This window comes from Podarcis gaigeae (genome assembly GCF_964106915.1).
Source record: "Podarcis gaigeae genome assembly, chromosome: 16".
NCBI lineage: Eukaryota > Metazoa > Chordata > Lepidosauria > Squamata > Lacertidae > Podarcis > Podarcis gaigeae.
In genome coordinates this window covers 41,112,535-41,129,216 of record NC_139693.1, presented here as the reverse complement: position 1 = coordinate 41,129,216, position 16,682 = coordinate 41,112,535, and the positions used below count along the sequence as shown (strand labels likewise).

Here is a 16,682-nt window from a genome sequence, read left to right as displayed (position 1 = left end):
AAGTTGGAAGTACTGGACTGTTTACAGGATGGCATGAGCATTTGTGCTGTGGCACACAGGTTTGGCAGGAATGAATCCAGCATAGGTGCCACTAAGATATGGGAGAAATAAATCTGGGCATCAGTGGCAGCGAGTACACCTACAACTGCCAAGGTCCCCAGGTACGTGCGAGACGAGGCCATGGGGAAGGCACATGAGGCCCTGAACCTGTGGCTAGAGGACATGACTCTTCAGCGTATCCCCATTGATGGCAGCACCTTGCGCAAGAAGACTCTCAGGCTGTATGCACACTTCAAGCAGCCTTCAAATGATGTGTCAATCTGAAGAACATTGGCGACCATGTAGAAGCTGCATCCGTGGACCAGGAGGCTGCCCAAGCATGCCCTGACCAGCAGAGGAGACACCAAGTGCGTCCTGACCAGCGGAAAAGACAAAAGCGCCAGCTGCACATTGCCATGTTTCTCAGTGAGACACCACCAGCCCCACCAGGTGCATCTGACCCACAGCCAAGCACTTTGGGGTACCGGTCTACCCTGCTTGTCATTGTTTGCAGAATGTCCTCCAATGATGAGAAAGACAGAGGCACCATTGCCCTTGTGTGATGGCTTCCCCGCTGAATTGTAAAGGTTCCATGACATCACAGGAGATCAGCCGATCAGGTACATGTCAAGTCCTGCTAGAAGCAAGGAAGGAAGGATGTCAGCATGTCAGAAAATAGGGATGAGTTCAAACAGACTTCCCCAACTTGGTGCCCTCTGCCTGCTTAGAGCTGTCTGCATGGTGTCTGGGGCTGATGAGCGTTGCAGTCCAGAACTGCCAGAGGGCTCCAGGTTGAGAAAGGCTGAGTTGGAAGGTGTTATTGCTGCAATAGTTCCCAAGGATTCTGCGTATTTCCTTTTTAAAATTCTGGAACTATTCATTATTAGACTAATGAAGGGAAGGAGAGAACAAATAGAAAAGAATGGAAGGCGAGCTGAGTGCTGCCAGGGGTTTGGGGCGGAGGGAAGAAGAGCACAGAGTCCTCCTTCTCCCCCCAGGTTCCTTGTGCTGGTTTCCATCGAAGCATTAATTAAGAGCACCTGCCCTTATAGTCAAGTTCTTCTTCATTAGGAATAGAGCGTGTGTCAATGTGTAATTAAAATTATGCACATTTTTTTAAAAATAGCTCTTTTGAAATAGAACCCTAGTCATCCATACCTATTAATTTAATCAGCCAATTGAGCTCAGGTGAATTCATCGCTCCTCTCTGTCCCCCCTCCCTCCCTTAATGCTAACAGGAGTGAATTGAGCAGGAGGATTTTAACTGATTAAGTTACCATAGCAATGCAGCTCATCTCTCTCCTTATCACCGTTTCAAGTTTCTCAACCCTGTTAGCCACGGAAACTGAATTCACACAACCAACCTCCAGGTTCCTTCTTCCTTGCAATTTTTCTTCTGCAGAGGAAGTCGTGCCCCATTTTCAGGCAACAGTGAGCCCTGCTCCTGAATTCCATCCCTTGAAAATCATTTTGCCATTACCGTTATCTTGGATGGGTTGCAAGCAGGCACTTTCTGTGAACTGAAAAGTAGGAAAAGAGGGAAATTCAGTTTGGTTCACATTTTTATTTGAACCTACCTTCATTCACACTTCTTGAAACAACGTGCACATCAAAATGCAAATTATCTTTTGAAAATCACAGTTGCCAGATTTTGTACCCAAACTGCATATATTAGGAGGAAGTGTGCATAAAATGCAGACAGAGTGAAAATAAAATAGAAATAAAGTATTATACAAAGGGAAATTACTTGCAAAAATGTGTACACGGTGGAAAATTGTCTACAAAAATGTGATTATTAAGAGAAAGGGCATGTGAAGAAAGGGGAAGAGCAAGGAGAGCCTGCTTGCAGTAACGGCCTTGCGCAACCACCTTGCAAGGTGGGCCAGTCATGTCCCAAACTATTCAGTACTTGGTGCTCCCCTTCATGGATCACTGCCTTGCCGTGGCGAAGGGGCTTGAATAACTCAGAGAAGCTATGAGCTATGCCGTACAGGGCCACCCAAGATGGACAGGTCATAGTGGAGAGTTTTGACCAAATGTGATCCACCTGGAGCAGGAACCGGCAAGCCACTCCAGTATCCCTGCCAAGAAAACTCCATGGACAAAGACAACAGACATATAAAAGTTATGACACTGGAAGATGAGCCCCTCAGGTCGGAAGGCGTCCAACATGCTACTGAGGAAGAGCGGAGGACAAGTACAAGTAGATTCAGAGCTGATGAAGCGGCTGGGCCAAAGCCGAAAGGACGCTCAGTTGCGGATATGCCTGGAAGTGAAAGGAAAGTCCAATGCTGTAAAGAAAAATATTGCATAGGAACCTGGAATGTAAGAACCATGAACATTGGCAAGTTGGATTTGGTCAAAAATGAGATGGCAAGAATAAATATTGACATCCTGGGCATCAGTGAAGTAAAATGGACGGGAATGGGCGAATTAAGTTCTGATGACCATCATATCTACTACTGTGGGCAAGAATCCCATAAAAGAAATGGAGTGACCCTCATAGTCAACAAAAGAGTGGCGAAAGCTGTACTGGGATGCAATCTCAAAAATGATAGAATGATCTCCATACGAATCAAAGCAGACCTTTTAACACGCGGGTGGCGCTGTGGGTAAAAGCCTCAGCGCCTAGGGCTTGCCGATCGAAAGGTCGGCGGTTCGAATCCCCGTGGCAGGGTGCGCTCCCGTTGCTCGGTCCCAGCGCCTGCCAACCTAGCAGTTCGAAAGCACCCTCGGGTGCAAGTAGATAAATAGGGAACGCTTTCTAGCGGGAAGGTAAACGGCGTTTCCGTGTGCAGCTCTGGCTCGCCAGAGCAGCGATGTCACACTGGCCACGTGACCCGGAAGTGTCTTCGGACAGAGCTGGCCCCTGGCCTCTTGAGTGAGATGGGCGCACAACCCCAGAGTCTGGCAAGACTGGCGCGTACGGGCAGGGGTACCTTTACCTTTACCTTTAATCCAGGTTTATGCACCAACCACAGGTGCTGAAGAAACTGAAATTGACCACTTCTATGAAGACTTACAACACCTTATAGAAATGACACCAAAGAAGGATGTTCTTCTCATTATAGGAGATTGGAATGCTAAAATAGAAAGTCAAGAGATAAAAGGAACAACTGGCAAGTTTGGCCTTGGAGTTCAAAATGAAGCAGGGCAAAGGCTAAGAGAGTTCTGCCAAGAGAACAAGCTGGTCATCACAAACACTCTTTTCCAACAACACAAGAGACGACTCTACACATGGACATCACCAGATGGGCAGCATCGAAATCAGATTGATTATATTCTCTGCAGCCAAAGATGGAGAAGCTCTATACAGTCAGCAAAAACAAGACCTGGAGCAGACTGTGGCTCAGATCATCAGCTTCTTATAGCAAAATTCAAGCTTAAACTGAAGAAAGTAGGAAAAACCACTGGGCCGGTAAGATACAATCTAAGTCAAATCCCTTATGAATACACAGTGGAAGTGAGGAACAGGTTTAAGGATTTCATAGAATCATAGAATCATAGAGTTGGAAGAGACCACAAGGGCCATCAAGTCCAACCCCCTGCCAAGCAGGAAACACCATCAGAGCACTCCTGACATATGGTTGTCAAGCCTCTGCTTAAAGACCTCCAAAGAAGGAGACTCCACCACACTCCTTGGCAGCAAATTCCATTGTCGAACAGCTCTTACTGTCAGGAAGTTCTTCCTAATGTTTAGGTGGAATCTTCTTTCTTGTACTTTGGAACCATTGCTCCGTGTCCGCTTCTCTGGAGCAGCAGAAAACAACCTTTCTCCCTCCTCTATGTGACATCCTTTTATATATTTGAACATGGCTATCATATCACCCCTTAACCTCCTCTTCTCAAGGCTAAACATGCCCAGCTGCCTTAGCCGTTCCTCATAAGGCATCGTTTCCAGGCCTTTGACCATTTTGGCTGCCCTCCTCTGGACACGTTCCATCTTGGCTGATTAGGGAGTGTCCAGATGTTGTGCGGACCCCCCTGGTTGAAATTATCAATTTGTCCCTTGACACAGGGACATTCCCAGGGGAATTAAAGGAAGCAGTGGTGTGTCCACTCTTAAAAAAAACTTCATTAGATCCCTTAGACCTATCCAATTACCGCCCAGTTTCAAATCTTCCATACCTGGGTAAGGTAATTGAGAGAGCGGTTGCCGAACAGCTTGGTAGGTTTCTGGAGGAAACATCGGCATTAGATCCATTTCAGTCCGGTTTCCGTCCTGGTTTTGGGACGGAGACGGCTCTGGTTGCCCTAACAGATGATCTCCGTAGACAACTGGATCGAGGTGGGTCAGGACTGCTGATCCTTTTAGATTTGTCAGCAGCCTTTGACATGGTCGATCATGATCTTCTGGACCACTGCCTTGCAGACGTGGGGATACAGGGCATAGCCCGTAACTGGTTGTGCTCTTTTATCTCTGGTCAGCGACAGAGGGTAGCACTAGGGAGGGAAATGTCGTTGCGTCACTCCTTGGTGTGTGGAGTGCCGCAGGGCGCAATTCTCTCCTTGATGCTTTTTAACATCTTTATGCGCCCCCTTGCCCAGATTATCCGGAGCTTTGGGCTGGGCTGTCACCAATATGCTGATGACACTCAGCTCTATCTGCTGATGGATGGCCACACTGACTCGCCCCCGAACACACTGACCAGATGCTTGGAAGCTGTGGCTGGATGGTTTCATGGGAGCCGATTGAAACTAAATCCTTCAAAGACAGAGGTCCTATGGCTAGGTCGGGATGGCATGGGGATTAGTGCCATTGCCTTCCGTTAAGAGTTTCTGTATAATCCTTGACGCCTCCCTTTCCATGGCGGCGCAAGTTACAGCAACAGCCAAGGCGACATTTTTCCACCTTCGCCGCATCAAGCAGTTGGTCCCTTACCTTTCCCGCCCCGACCTGGCCACAGTGATCCATGCGACGGTCATCTCCAGGCTTGACTACTGTAATTCGCTCTACGTGGGGCTGCCCTTGAAGCTGTCCCAGAAACTCCAGCGGGTACAGAATGCTGCAGCGAGGCTCCTCACGGGGTCTCTGCCATGGGAGCATATTCACCCAGTGCTTTTCAAGCTGCACTGGCTCCCGGTGGAGTACAGGGTCAGGTTCAAGGTGCTGCTTTTGACCTTTAAAGCCCTCCACGGCCTAGGGCCCTCGTACCTACGGGACCGCCTCTCCTGGTATGCCCCACGGAGAGCCTCAAGGTCCATAAATAAAAACACCCTAGTGGTCCCAGGCCCTAAGGAAGTTAGATTGGCTTCAACCAGAGCCAGGGCCTTTTCAACTCTGGCTCCGGCCTGGTGGAACGCTCTGCCTCATGAGACCAGGGCCCTGCGGAATCTGATTTCTTTCCGCAGGGCCTGTAAGACAGAGTTGTTCCGCCTGGCCTTTGGCTTGGAGCCAATTTGATTCCCTCCCTCTCTGTCTCTCTCTCTCTCTCTTTTTCTTTCTTTCTTTTCCTTCTCCTCCTGTGATGAGGCTACATTTTAATATTTTAATGTTCCATTATTTTAATGTTGTATTTTATTTTTGTTTTTAAGTTGTAATCATTCATCTTGTTTTTATTATTGCTTGTAAGCCGCTCTGAGCCCGGCCTTGGCTGGGGAGGGCGGGGTATAAATAAAAAAAATATTATTATTATTAATCTGTCAAGGTCGTTTTGAAGTGTGATCCTGTCCTCTGGGGTGTTAATCACCCCTCCCAGTTTGGTGTCATCTGCAAATTTGATCAGGATGCCCTTCAGTCCATCATCCAAGTCATTGATAAAGATGTTGAATAAGACCGGGCCCAAGACAGAACCCTGTGGCACCCCACTAGTCATTCTTCTCCAGGATGAAGAGGAACCATTGATGAGCACCCTTTGGGTTCGGTCAGTCAGCCAGTTACAAATCCACTGAGTGGTAGCATAGTCAAGACCACATTTTACCAGCTTCTTTACAAGAATATCATGGGGCACCTTGTCAAATGCCTTGCTGAAATCAAGGTAGGCTACATCCACTGCGTTCCCTTCATCTACCAGGCTTGTAATTCTGTCAAAAAAACGAGATCAGGTTAGTCTGACATGAGTTATTTTTCAGGAATCCATGCTGACTATTGGTGATCACAGCATTCCTTTCTAGGTGCTCACAGACTGTTTGCTTAATGATCTGCTCCAGAATCTTCCCTGGTATTGATGTCAGACTGACTGGGCGGTAATTATTTGGGTCTCTCTTTTCCCCTTCTCCAGGAATTCTCAAAGATGACTGCCAGTGGTTCTGAGATCACATCTGCCAGTTCTTTGAATACTCTTGGATGCAGTTCATCTGGCCCTGGAGACTTGAATACATCTAAACTAGCCAAGTATTCTTGTACTATCTCCTTAATTATTCCGGGCTGCGTTTCCTCTGCTGAATCACTTGCTCCAAATTCTTCAGGTCGGGCATTGTTTTCTTTATCGGAGAAGACTGAGGCAAAGAAGGCATTGAGGAGTTCAGCCCTTTCTGTGTCCCGTTTGCATTTCACCATCTTCTCCTCTGAGTGACCCCACTGTTTCTTTGTTCTTCCTTTTGCTACGAACATAACCATAAAAGCCTTTTTTGTTGCTTTTAACCTCTCTAGCAAGCCTGAGTTCATTCTGTGCTTTAGCTTTTCTGACTTTGTGTCTACATGTGCTGGCTATTTGTTTGAATTCCTCTTTGGTGGTTTCCCCCCTTTTCCATTTTTTGTACACATCCTTTTTTAATCTCAACTCAGTTAAAAGTTCTTTAGATAGCCACCCTGGCTTCTTTAGGCACCTTCCATGTTTCCGTCTCATTGGTATTGCCTGAAGTTGTGCTTTTACTATCTCCCTCTTAACAAACTCCCAGCCATCATGAACTCCCTTTCCTTTTAGTATTACTGTCCATGGGATCTCACCCAGCACTTCCCTAAGTTGTATGAAGTCGGCTTTCTTAAAGTCAAGAAATTGAGTCCTAGTATGCTTGGCTGCTCCTTTCCGCTGTATAGTAAACTTCAGAAGAGCATGATCACTCGGGCCTAATGATCCTTCCACTTCTACCCCACTAACCAGGTCATCAACATTGGTTAGGACCAGATCTAAAATGGCTGTTCCTCTTGTTGCTTCTCCCACTTTCTGGACAATTAAGTTGTCTGCAAGGCCAGTGAGGAATCTGTTTGACCTTATGCTCTTGGCTGAGTTTGACATCCAACAAATATCCGGGTAATTGAAGTCCCCCATTACTACTATCTCCCTTCCTTTTGCATGCTTGGCCATCTGTTCCAGGAAGGCATCATCTATGTCTTCCGTTTGGCTTGGGGATCTATAGTAAACTCCCACAATGAGGTCACTGTTATTCTTCTCCCCCTTAATTTTGACCCAAATGCTTTCACTTTGGCTTTGAGGTTCTAAATCTTGGATCTCTTCACAGGTATACACATCCCTGACATATATATACAGACACTGAAGTCCATTAATCATTTGCCCGTGTCTCTTATTTAAGGATTTTTTCCTCCCACCACTTGGTCTGCGTGCTGTTTGCTCCATTTGGTCTATGACATTTGGATGATCATCTTCATCAATTGATAGACTCCTACCTTCAGGAGCACTGTCTCCCTCCCCCACATTAGTCAGTTTAAAGCCCTCCTGATGAGGTTTCTGAGATTTTTGGCAAAAACATTCCTCCCAACCATTGTGAGGTGCAGCCCATCGCTTGCCAGAAGTCCATCTTCAAGAAACTGCAGTCCGTGATCTAAAAATCCAAACCGTTCCTGTTTACACCATTTGCGAAGCCAGCTGTTCACTTCCACTATTTTTCCCTCTCTCCCTGGGCCACGTCGTTCAACTGGGAGGACAGATGAGATGACAATTTGTGCATTTAATTGCTTCAATTTCCTGCCCAGAGCCTCGTAGTCTCTTTTGATCTTCTGGAGGCTATTGCTTGCAGTGTCATTGGTTCCCACATGAACCAAGAGGAAGGGGTATTTGTCAGTGGGTTTTATGATTCCTTGCAGTCGTTCAGTTACATCTTGGATCTTAGCCCCAGGGAGACAGCACACTTCCCGAGACATATTGTCAGGCCCACAGATCACTGCTTCTGTTCCCCTCAGTAGGGAATCCCCTATCACCACTACACGCCTCCTCTTAGGTTTGGTCGGGGTTCTTCCGTGAGCTGTCCGTTCCAACGTCGCCTGCACATTCCCTGAGGACTGACTTTGCTGCTCGTCTTCATATACCTGATCGACTGTAATGAGGGAGAGATCCTCAAATGGAGTCTGCTCTTCGTCTTCCATGCTAGGGTAGAGGACCTCAAAGTGATTGTGTATTTCTAAACAATCAGAGCGAACCCTGGGCCTCCTACTTCTTTGAGTCACATTTCTCCATATATCTGGCTCCTGTGTTGGTGATTTAGATTTGCTGGACAGAGTGCCTGAAGAACTATGGGTGGAGGCTCGTAAATTATACAGGAGGCAGCAACGAAAACCATCCCAATGAAAAGGAAATGCAAGAAAGCAAAGTGGCTGTCCAACGAAGCCTTACAAATAGCAGGGGAGAGAAGGCAAGCAAAATGCGAGGGAGCTAGTGAAAGATACAGGAAATTGAATGCAGAGTTCCAAAAAATAGCAAGGAGAGACCAGAAGGCCTTCTTAAACGAGCAATGCAAAGAAATAGAGGAAAACAACAGAATGGGAAAAACCAGAGATCTGTTCAAGAAAATTGGAGATATGAAAGGAACATTTCGTACAAAGATTACCATAATAAAAGACAAAAGTGGAAAGGACCTAACAGAAGCAGAAGACATCAAGAAGAGGTGGCAAGAATACACAGAGGAATTATACCAGAAAGATATGGATGTCTCGTACACCCCAGGTAGTGTGGTTGCCAACCTTGAGCCAGACATCCTGGAGAGTGAAGTCAAATGGGCCTTAGAAAGCACTGCAAATAACAAGGCCAGTGGAAGTGATGATATTCCAGCTGAACTAATTAAAATTTTGAACAATGATGCTGTTAAGCTGCTACACTCAGTATGTCAGCAAATTTGGAAAACTCAGCAGTGGCCAGAGGATTGGAAAAGATCAGTCTACATCCCAATCCCAAAGAAGGGCAGTGCCAAAGAATGCTCCAACTACCGCACAATTGCACTCATTTCACACGCTAGCAAGGTTATGCTTAAAATTCTACAAGGAAGGCTTAAGCAGTATGTGGACCGAGAACTCCCAGAAGTGCAAGCTGGATTTAGAAGAGGCAGAGGAACCAGAGACCAAATTGCAAACATGCGCTGGATTATGGAGAAAGCTAGAGAGTTCCAGAAAGTCATCTGCTTCTGCTTCATTGACAATGCGAAAGCCTTTGACTGTGTCGACCACAGCAAACTATGGCAAGTTCTTAAAGAAATGGGAGTGCCTGATCACCTCATCTGTCTCCTGAGAAATCTCTATGTGGGACAAGAAGGTACAGTTAGAACTGGATATGGAACAACTGATTGGCTCAAAATTGGGAAAGGAGTATGACAAGGCTGTATATTGTCTCCCTGCTTATTTAACTTATATGCAGAATTCATCATGCGAAAGGCTGGGCTGGATGAATCCCAAACTGGAATTAAGATTGCTGGAAGAAATATCAACAACCTCAGATATGCAGATGACACAACCTTGATGGCAGAAAGTGAGGAGGAATTAAATAACCTTTTAATGAGGGTGAAAGAGGAGAGCGCAAAATATGGTCTGAAGCTCAACATCAAAAAAACGAAGATCATGGCCACTGGGCCCATCACCTCCTGGCAAACAGAAGGGGAAGAAATGGAGGCAGTGAGAGATTTTACTTTCTTGGGCTCCATGATCACTGCAGATGGTGACAGCCAGTGGCGTAGTGTGGGGGTGCAGGGGGGGCCGGGCGCACCGGGCGCAACATCTGGGGGTTAGGGTTAGGGGGCGCAAATCCATGGGTTAGGGGGCACAAATCCATGGGTTAGGGCGCAAATTACTTGCCTTGCCCCGGGTGCTGACAACCCACGCTATGCCACTGGTGACAGCAGTCACGAAATTAAAAGACGCCTGCTCCTTGGGAGAAAGGCGATGGCAAACCTAGACATATTAAAAAGCAGAGACATCACCTTGCCAACAAAGGTCCGTATAGTGAAAGCTATGGTTTTCCCAGTAGTGATGTATGGAAGTGAGAGCTGGACCATCAAGAAGGCTGATCCTCGAAGAATTGATGCTTTTGAATTCTGGTGCTGGAAGAGACTCTTGAGAGTCCCATGGACTGCAAGAAAATCAAACCTCTCCATTCTGAAGGAAATCAGCCCTGAGTGCTCACTGGAAGGACAGCTCGTGAAGCTGAGGCTCCAATAATTTGGCCACCTCATGAGCAGAGAAGACTCCCTGGAAAAGACCCTGATGTTGGGAAAGATGGAGGGCACTAGGAGAAGGGGACGACAGAGGACGAGTTGGTTGGACAGTGTTCTCGAAGCTACGAACATGAGTCTGACCAAACTGCGGGAGGCAGTGGAAGACAGGAGTGCCTGGCGTGCTCTGGTCCATGGGGTCACAAAGAGTTGGACACGACTAAACAACAACAACACTTGGTGCTACCTCCAGCCCTCTTTGTAGCTACAGCTCTTGGATGGGGCATAGGGAAAGAGAATCTGAAGTTCTTAGGCAAATGTGCAAACAGGGACTTCAATATGGAATCCAGTTTCCTGGCTGCTCCCTGGGGTGAAAGAAACCTGCTTTTTTCTACTGCAGTCCCTCCTGCAGAGATTCCAGCAGCCTGTCAACCCCAATCCTATACCTCTGTGTAGCATGAACCAAGCATCTTAGGCTTGTGGGGGGTCCTCCACTAACCTTGTGAGTTGCCAACGATGCACACGAGACCCGCCTGTCAAATTATGTCAGGTTTATTAGGAATAAAGAAGACAAGGGAGAGGACAAAGAGATAAAGCAGAATATGGAAAACAAAAGGAGCTCTTGAGCTCAGGTCTAGCTTATACTGAACCAATTACTTACTAGCAGGCTTCTTGCCTCAAGGCAGATGGTCAGTTGCAGGTTTTCTGATGGTCAAGTAGGGCTGAGGGGCATTGGTGGGAGGGGCAAAGCACTGCATGGCCTCTGTCTTTAAGGTTTTCCCACCAATGCTGTGGAAAGTGACAGAAATCACCACCAGGATTTTTCAAACTTCCTGCCAAACAAAACCTGTCCTGCATTTGTGAATTTGGGGAGAAGGGTATGCCTGGCTCACTAAGGCGAAAGGGTGGGCAGACAAACAGGGGTTTTTTGCTACAGGGAACACAAAAACATTGGTGAATTTGTGTGAGGATTTTACTTTTAATTTCTCCTCACAGGAGAAAGAGGCACATTTGAACTATGTGGGTGAACAGGAGTAGCAGAAGACCATTCTCTAGGAACAAACATTAGACAGGCCACCCTGAGCCTAAACAATATATCCTCTCCTACCTTCCTTAACATTCCCACAGAACTGGGGTTGGAAGGTTTTGGCCCAAACTGGCTCAGCTGGAATGAGAGATCAGAAGAGGAAACGAGGCTTTGCAAGAAGAAACCCCCTGGCAGCCCAGGGTCAGTGGCAGGACACTTGGCTAGGCTGGTGCTCAGAGCCAACTTTTGAATATCTGTGGGGTTGCTCCACACAAGCAATGTTGCCTCTCATCTGAAGATCAGTTTACAATGTCAGCAGCAGAAACACACAAGAGGAAGGCACATTTGGCAAACCCTCACCGTGATCAACTCCCAGCCAGAAACCTCTGTCCCCACTGTGGAAGGATGTGTGGATCCAGAATTGGCCTCCGCAGTCACCTACGGACTCACTGTTAAGACCGTGTTCATGGAAGACAATCTTACTTGGCTACGAGGGATGACCAAAGAAGAAGAAGAAGAAGAAGGAAAAGAAGACTGGCAGGTTCATCAAGTTATCATCAGTTTCAGGGAAGGACCATAGCTCACCGCACCTGATTGATTTGCAGAAAGTCCCCTGGCTCAATACCTGGGTGAGGGGAAAGATGACCCTCCTCTGCCTGAGGAATCCCTGGAGAGCTGCTGCTCTAGGCATTGAACTGGGCTACAGAGGAATCTCTTTCCTGCACATAGAAACGTGGAAGGACTGAGCCGGCACTTCTCCTGGTGTGCTCTTTCCCCCTGCGTGGAGAGACTCTGCCCAGAACATGCAGATACACATCTCCCCCAGTGCGCAGCAAACTGGTCTTGCCTGGGAAAGCTGCTTCATGTAGTCTGCAGAGGGCATAAACTGGTCCTTCTTAGATTGTTTCCCTTTTACCAGGGAGCTGCTGGGCAGCATCACTGCCTACTATAATCTTTTTTGTTAGTAAGGAGAAAAGAACAGCGGCAAAATGCTGAACGGGCCCCTCCTGCTCCTCATGAGGCTTCTGCCAGCGGCACACCCTTTCCAGCCAGCCTGTCAGACTCCCCTGGGCAACTTAAGGCCATTGAGAATTGGGAAATGGCAGGTAATACAGAGAACAAGAAAGAAGCTCTCTCCAATTTGCTGTGTCTAAGCCGTCCCCCACAAGACAGGCATGGTCCCACAACCCACAAGCAAATGATCCCTAGATGCAAACCAATTTGATACAAAGGTGCCCCCCGGTGCACAGTTATGCCTGGGCGGGTCCCACTGAAATGAGCAGGGGATTATCTGTGGCTGCCTGCATGGAAGAGTGTAGGGAATATGATGGGACTAGAAAGGCGGGCAGAGGTGGCAGAGCAGAGGTGGAGGGCAAGAAAGATGAGGAAATTGCCTTTGAGAGTATTCATAATCTAAGCAAGCATGAAATGAACCCTACCTGGTGGCGGAGGAGGAGGGGAGAGGGGCGTGCCCAGCAGAGGCTCCTGCAAAACGAGCAGAAGGGCAGGCTGCCGCCGCCTGTCCCTGCAGCTCATTAGGAATGCGTGGCACATTTCCCTCCAGTGGCGCATTCTGCTGCAAGAAACCCAGAAAAAGACAAGAAAAATGAAGGCAGGTGCAATCTCATTTTCTGAGGGCTGCAAGTCAGCCAGGAAACGGCTATTATTCCATCGACTCTGTCGGCATTAAGTTATTTCCTTCACTAAATACGGGAGTGTTCATGAATATCTATTGAGTTCCAGGTAGTGGCGTCTGGCTGCACGGCGCCTCACTGATTGTAGCTTTATATTCCTCCGACAACACACCTCAATCTCACACTGAAGTGAAAGACAATAGTATTTTAAATTGGTTAATAAATCTCTAGATGGATGCTCCTGAGAGGCCGGGCGACTTCATCTCTATTACATGAATAAAAGTGATAAGGCCTCAGCCATGGAGGGGTGTTTCTGAATTGGGGAGGTTCCTTCCAGAACGCCCCCCGTGTGCCCTTCAAGGCAAGCTGCCTCCTTCTCCCACTCAGCTCCAGGAAGGTCTTTGGGTGGAGCAGGCAAAACAAGCTGCCTTCACAGAGGAAGGGAAGGGGTCAGCCAGAAAGCTCCTCTGTTCCCAGAGTCAGGATGGAGCTGATCACACCAGGAAGACAGTATTCCTGGGTGGGGTGGAGTGGGGAGGGGAGGGGAGGGGAGGGGAGGGAAGGGAAGGGAAGGGAAGGGAAGGGAAGGGAAGGGAAGGGAAGGGAAGGGAAGGGAAGGGAAGGGAAGGGAGACCCTTCCTTGAAGGAACAAAACAGAAATAAGCTTGCACAACATTAAGACAATCATAGAATTGTAGACTTGGAAGCAGCACAAGGGTCATCTAGTCCACCCCCATGGAATGCAGGAAACCTTTGCTCAATGTGGGGTTCAAACCCACAATCCTAAGATTAAGAGCCTTATGTCTACCAGCTGAGCCATCCCATCTATTTCTTTAGGCTTTCTTCGTTGCTCCAATTCCTCATTCATTTCTACTCAGCATGATGCCTTCTTTGAGGCAGGGCAATTTCACATTTCTCCTGGGTCAAGGATTCCCCACCCCCACCCCCACGCTCATGCAACTCCACAGTGTAGCAGGAGCACCCCACCCCCACCCCATCATTCAGTTTGTACAAACTTCACACACACTCACACACTACATACGCTACGCTTCTGTATAAATTCATAGAAAATCAACCATACATCGGATTTGCACTGTTCCACTTTTATTTTACTCCATGAAGGAAGGACTACAAAATGGGGAAGGTTTGATACAGGCCAGCCATAATCCCTTGAACATCCCAGCACATCCACAGGAGCCCTGCCCAGTGGCTATGCCAACCCTGATGGTCCTAGACAGAAGACAACCAAGATCACAAAGAACTTCCATATGGCAGTGGATTCAGCATGGACTGGAACAAAGGACAATGATCAGATCTTCCCTCAGGGGGCAGGAAACTGCGACTACCTTTTGCCTTCTGAAAATGACTCATGGGGAGGGGGAGAAGGGAACCAGCCAGGTGACAGGACACTCAGGTTACCACCACAACTCCTCCCTCAACCCCTCCTTTCTGTAATGTATGCATGATGTTTCTGGGGGTGGGCTTGACCTAGAGGATGGGAATTTCAAAAGTTTTTATAAGGTCCTGCACACCATTTTTCTGTTACAGATAGGTAGCCGTGTTGGTCTGCCATAGTCAAAACAAAAAGATATCTGAAGAAGTGTGCATGCACACGAAAGCTCATACCAAGAACTAACTTAGTTGGTCTTTAAGGTGCTACTGGAAGGAATTTTTTGTTTTGACCATTTTTCTGTGTCTTTCCTCTCTCCTGCAAGTGAGGGGAGCACCCTGTTGCAACAGTTCAATAAAGGCCAAGCCTGCAGGCTGCTGTTTTGCTCCAAGTTATCCTGGTTGGTGTCTTTGTTTTTGTCCAAGGGAGCCCTCGGATTTTTCCGGTAACAACAGGAAAAAGCTCTCTCCTGTGCACAAGCTCTCTGTGGCTCCCCTTCCTGTGAAGGCCTGACAAAGAAGAATCTAACCGGGTTTGCGGCTGTGACAATCAGATCCTCCACTTGAGAGGATTCCCACTCTTCAGGGCACCTTGTCCAAGTTGCCACTTACGCCCTGACTTGTAATGCATTTCCTTGGCCTGCCTTTGGGCATTGTCCACTTTGAGAGCAGCACTTCTTATTTCAGGAGAGTGGCCATCCTCCCCAGGCAGCCGGCGTCATCTGCAAAGCGCCTGACCTCTCCCTCCGTGCACTCAGGAGCAGGCCTCAGAATGTCATGTCGGCCCACAAAACAGACAGCCAAAATGGCAGCTACTTTTCGCATGCAGCACAAAGGGTGGCGTGAGGGGGCACCATGGGTTAGGAGGCCACATATTCATTACTGTTAGTGTGATGCTGACAAGGCTCTTGACAGGCAAGCGTCCCTGACTCAGCACATGGCCCAGCTCTTCCAGCCCACACCATGACTTCCCCCTGAGACACAACCAAATAAAGACACACACACACCCTTTGGCTTTGCTGCAGCTCTGGGGTGGGGCTCCTCTGGAGTTTGGATGCGGAGTGAGACCTTTTCCAGAATGGAAGGAGCTTATCAGAGGGAGATAGGAAGAAACTGAGATTAACTGAAACATTTCTGAGGTGAGAAGAGCTAACAAAAGGCAGGACTGGGAAGAGATTGAGGACTCCTTGTAGCAAAAGTGGGGGGGGGGACAATTCTGAAGATGTGGAGGGAGGGTTTCTCCAAATATTGCCCCACTCCCCCCCCCCGTTGTGCACAATGAGAACCCCACATCTTCCCACATAATTTACCATGAGAGATAGCCCAAATGACACAGCTTGAAGAGAGAGAGGGAGAGAGAGAGAGAGAGAGAGAGAGAGAGAGAGAGAGAGAGAGAGAGAGGTTTAAGCTGAAGCACCATGATGATGGGAGGCTGGCAACTTACAGTTTTTGAAAATTTGCTGACATTTTTAAGGTTAAAAAATAAGAGCTGGTGCCAGAAGTTGCCTCCATAAGCAAAGTTGTTCCAGAGCAAATTAAGAGGGAGCTGTAGAGGAACATTCCCAACCATTCCCCGATCTCTCTCGCATTGCTCCTCCTCTCTGTCGCACCTCCTGGATTTAGGGAGAAGCACTGGATTCAGTCTGTCCTTAGTGGGCATCTCTAGGGCAGTGGAGCTGCCAGGATGGAATCTTCTCTCAGGAACACAGGAAGCTGCGTTTGACAGAGTCACTCCATTGGTCCTTTAGCTCAGCATTGTCCACAGCAGGGGCTGCCCAGAGTTTCCGGCAGGAGACCGAAGTGTTGGGAAAGGTTCAGGAGAGGGGGTGGAGGGGCTCCCCTATGAAGAAAGGTTGCCACTGTTACGGCTAAAATCTGGGTGCGGGGCTACACTGCCACCCAGCTTGTCGGACTAATCTGGGTGCGGGGCTACACTGCCACCCAGCTTGTCGGACTAAGTGTCCGCGGGTCCCTGCGGAAGAAAAATGAGCTCAGCCGGACAGGAGCAAAATGCGGAGATCCAAGGTTTATTGCGCAACAGGTTCAAGACGAGATTGAACAGCGAGAAAGGGGTGACATGAACTTTTGAAACTCCCTCCATGTCCCAGAATACAGTGCAAAATACATCCCAGTTACATCATGAATACATTAAGGAAAGGTTGGGTTACACAGATTACATCATGAATACATTAAGGAGAGGTTGGGTTACATCGGATTAACATAAGGAGGAGGGAGGGGGGAATATGCAGAGCTGGAGATATGCGCAGATAAGCGCTTCC

At 47.9% G+C, this 16,682-nt stretch overlaps 1 long non-coding RNA gene across 2 annotated transcripts; it reads right to left on the bottom strand.

Moving 5' to 3' along the window:
- Positions 1-307: 307 nt before the first annotated feature.
- Positions 308-15,601, bottom strand: LOC310834393. 2 transcript variants are annotated; one of them, XR_014559236.1, is made up of 5 exons: positions 15,016-15,601; positions 12,815-12,956; positions 11,971-12,133; positions 1,404-1,552; positions 308-676 (listed from the first exon to the last, which is right to left on the bottom strand). It is a non-coding gene; the product is annotated as an uncharacterized lncRNA (long non-coding RNA). The 2 variants fall into 2 exon arrangements; XR_014559237.1 differs by lacking the exon at positions 15,016-15,601 and having other exon boundaries at positions 322-676; positions 12,815-13,224.
- Positions 15,602-16,682: the final 1,081 nt, after the last annotated feature.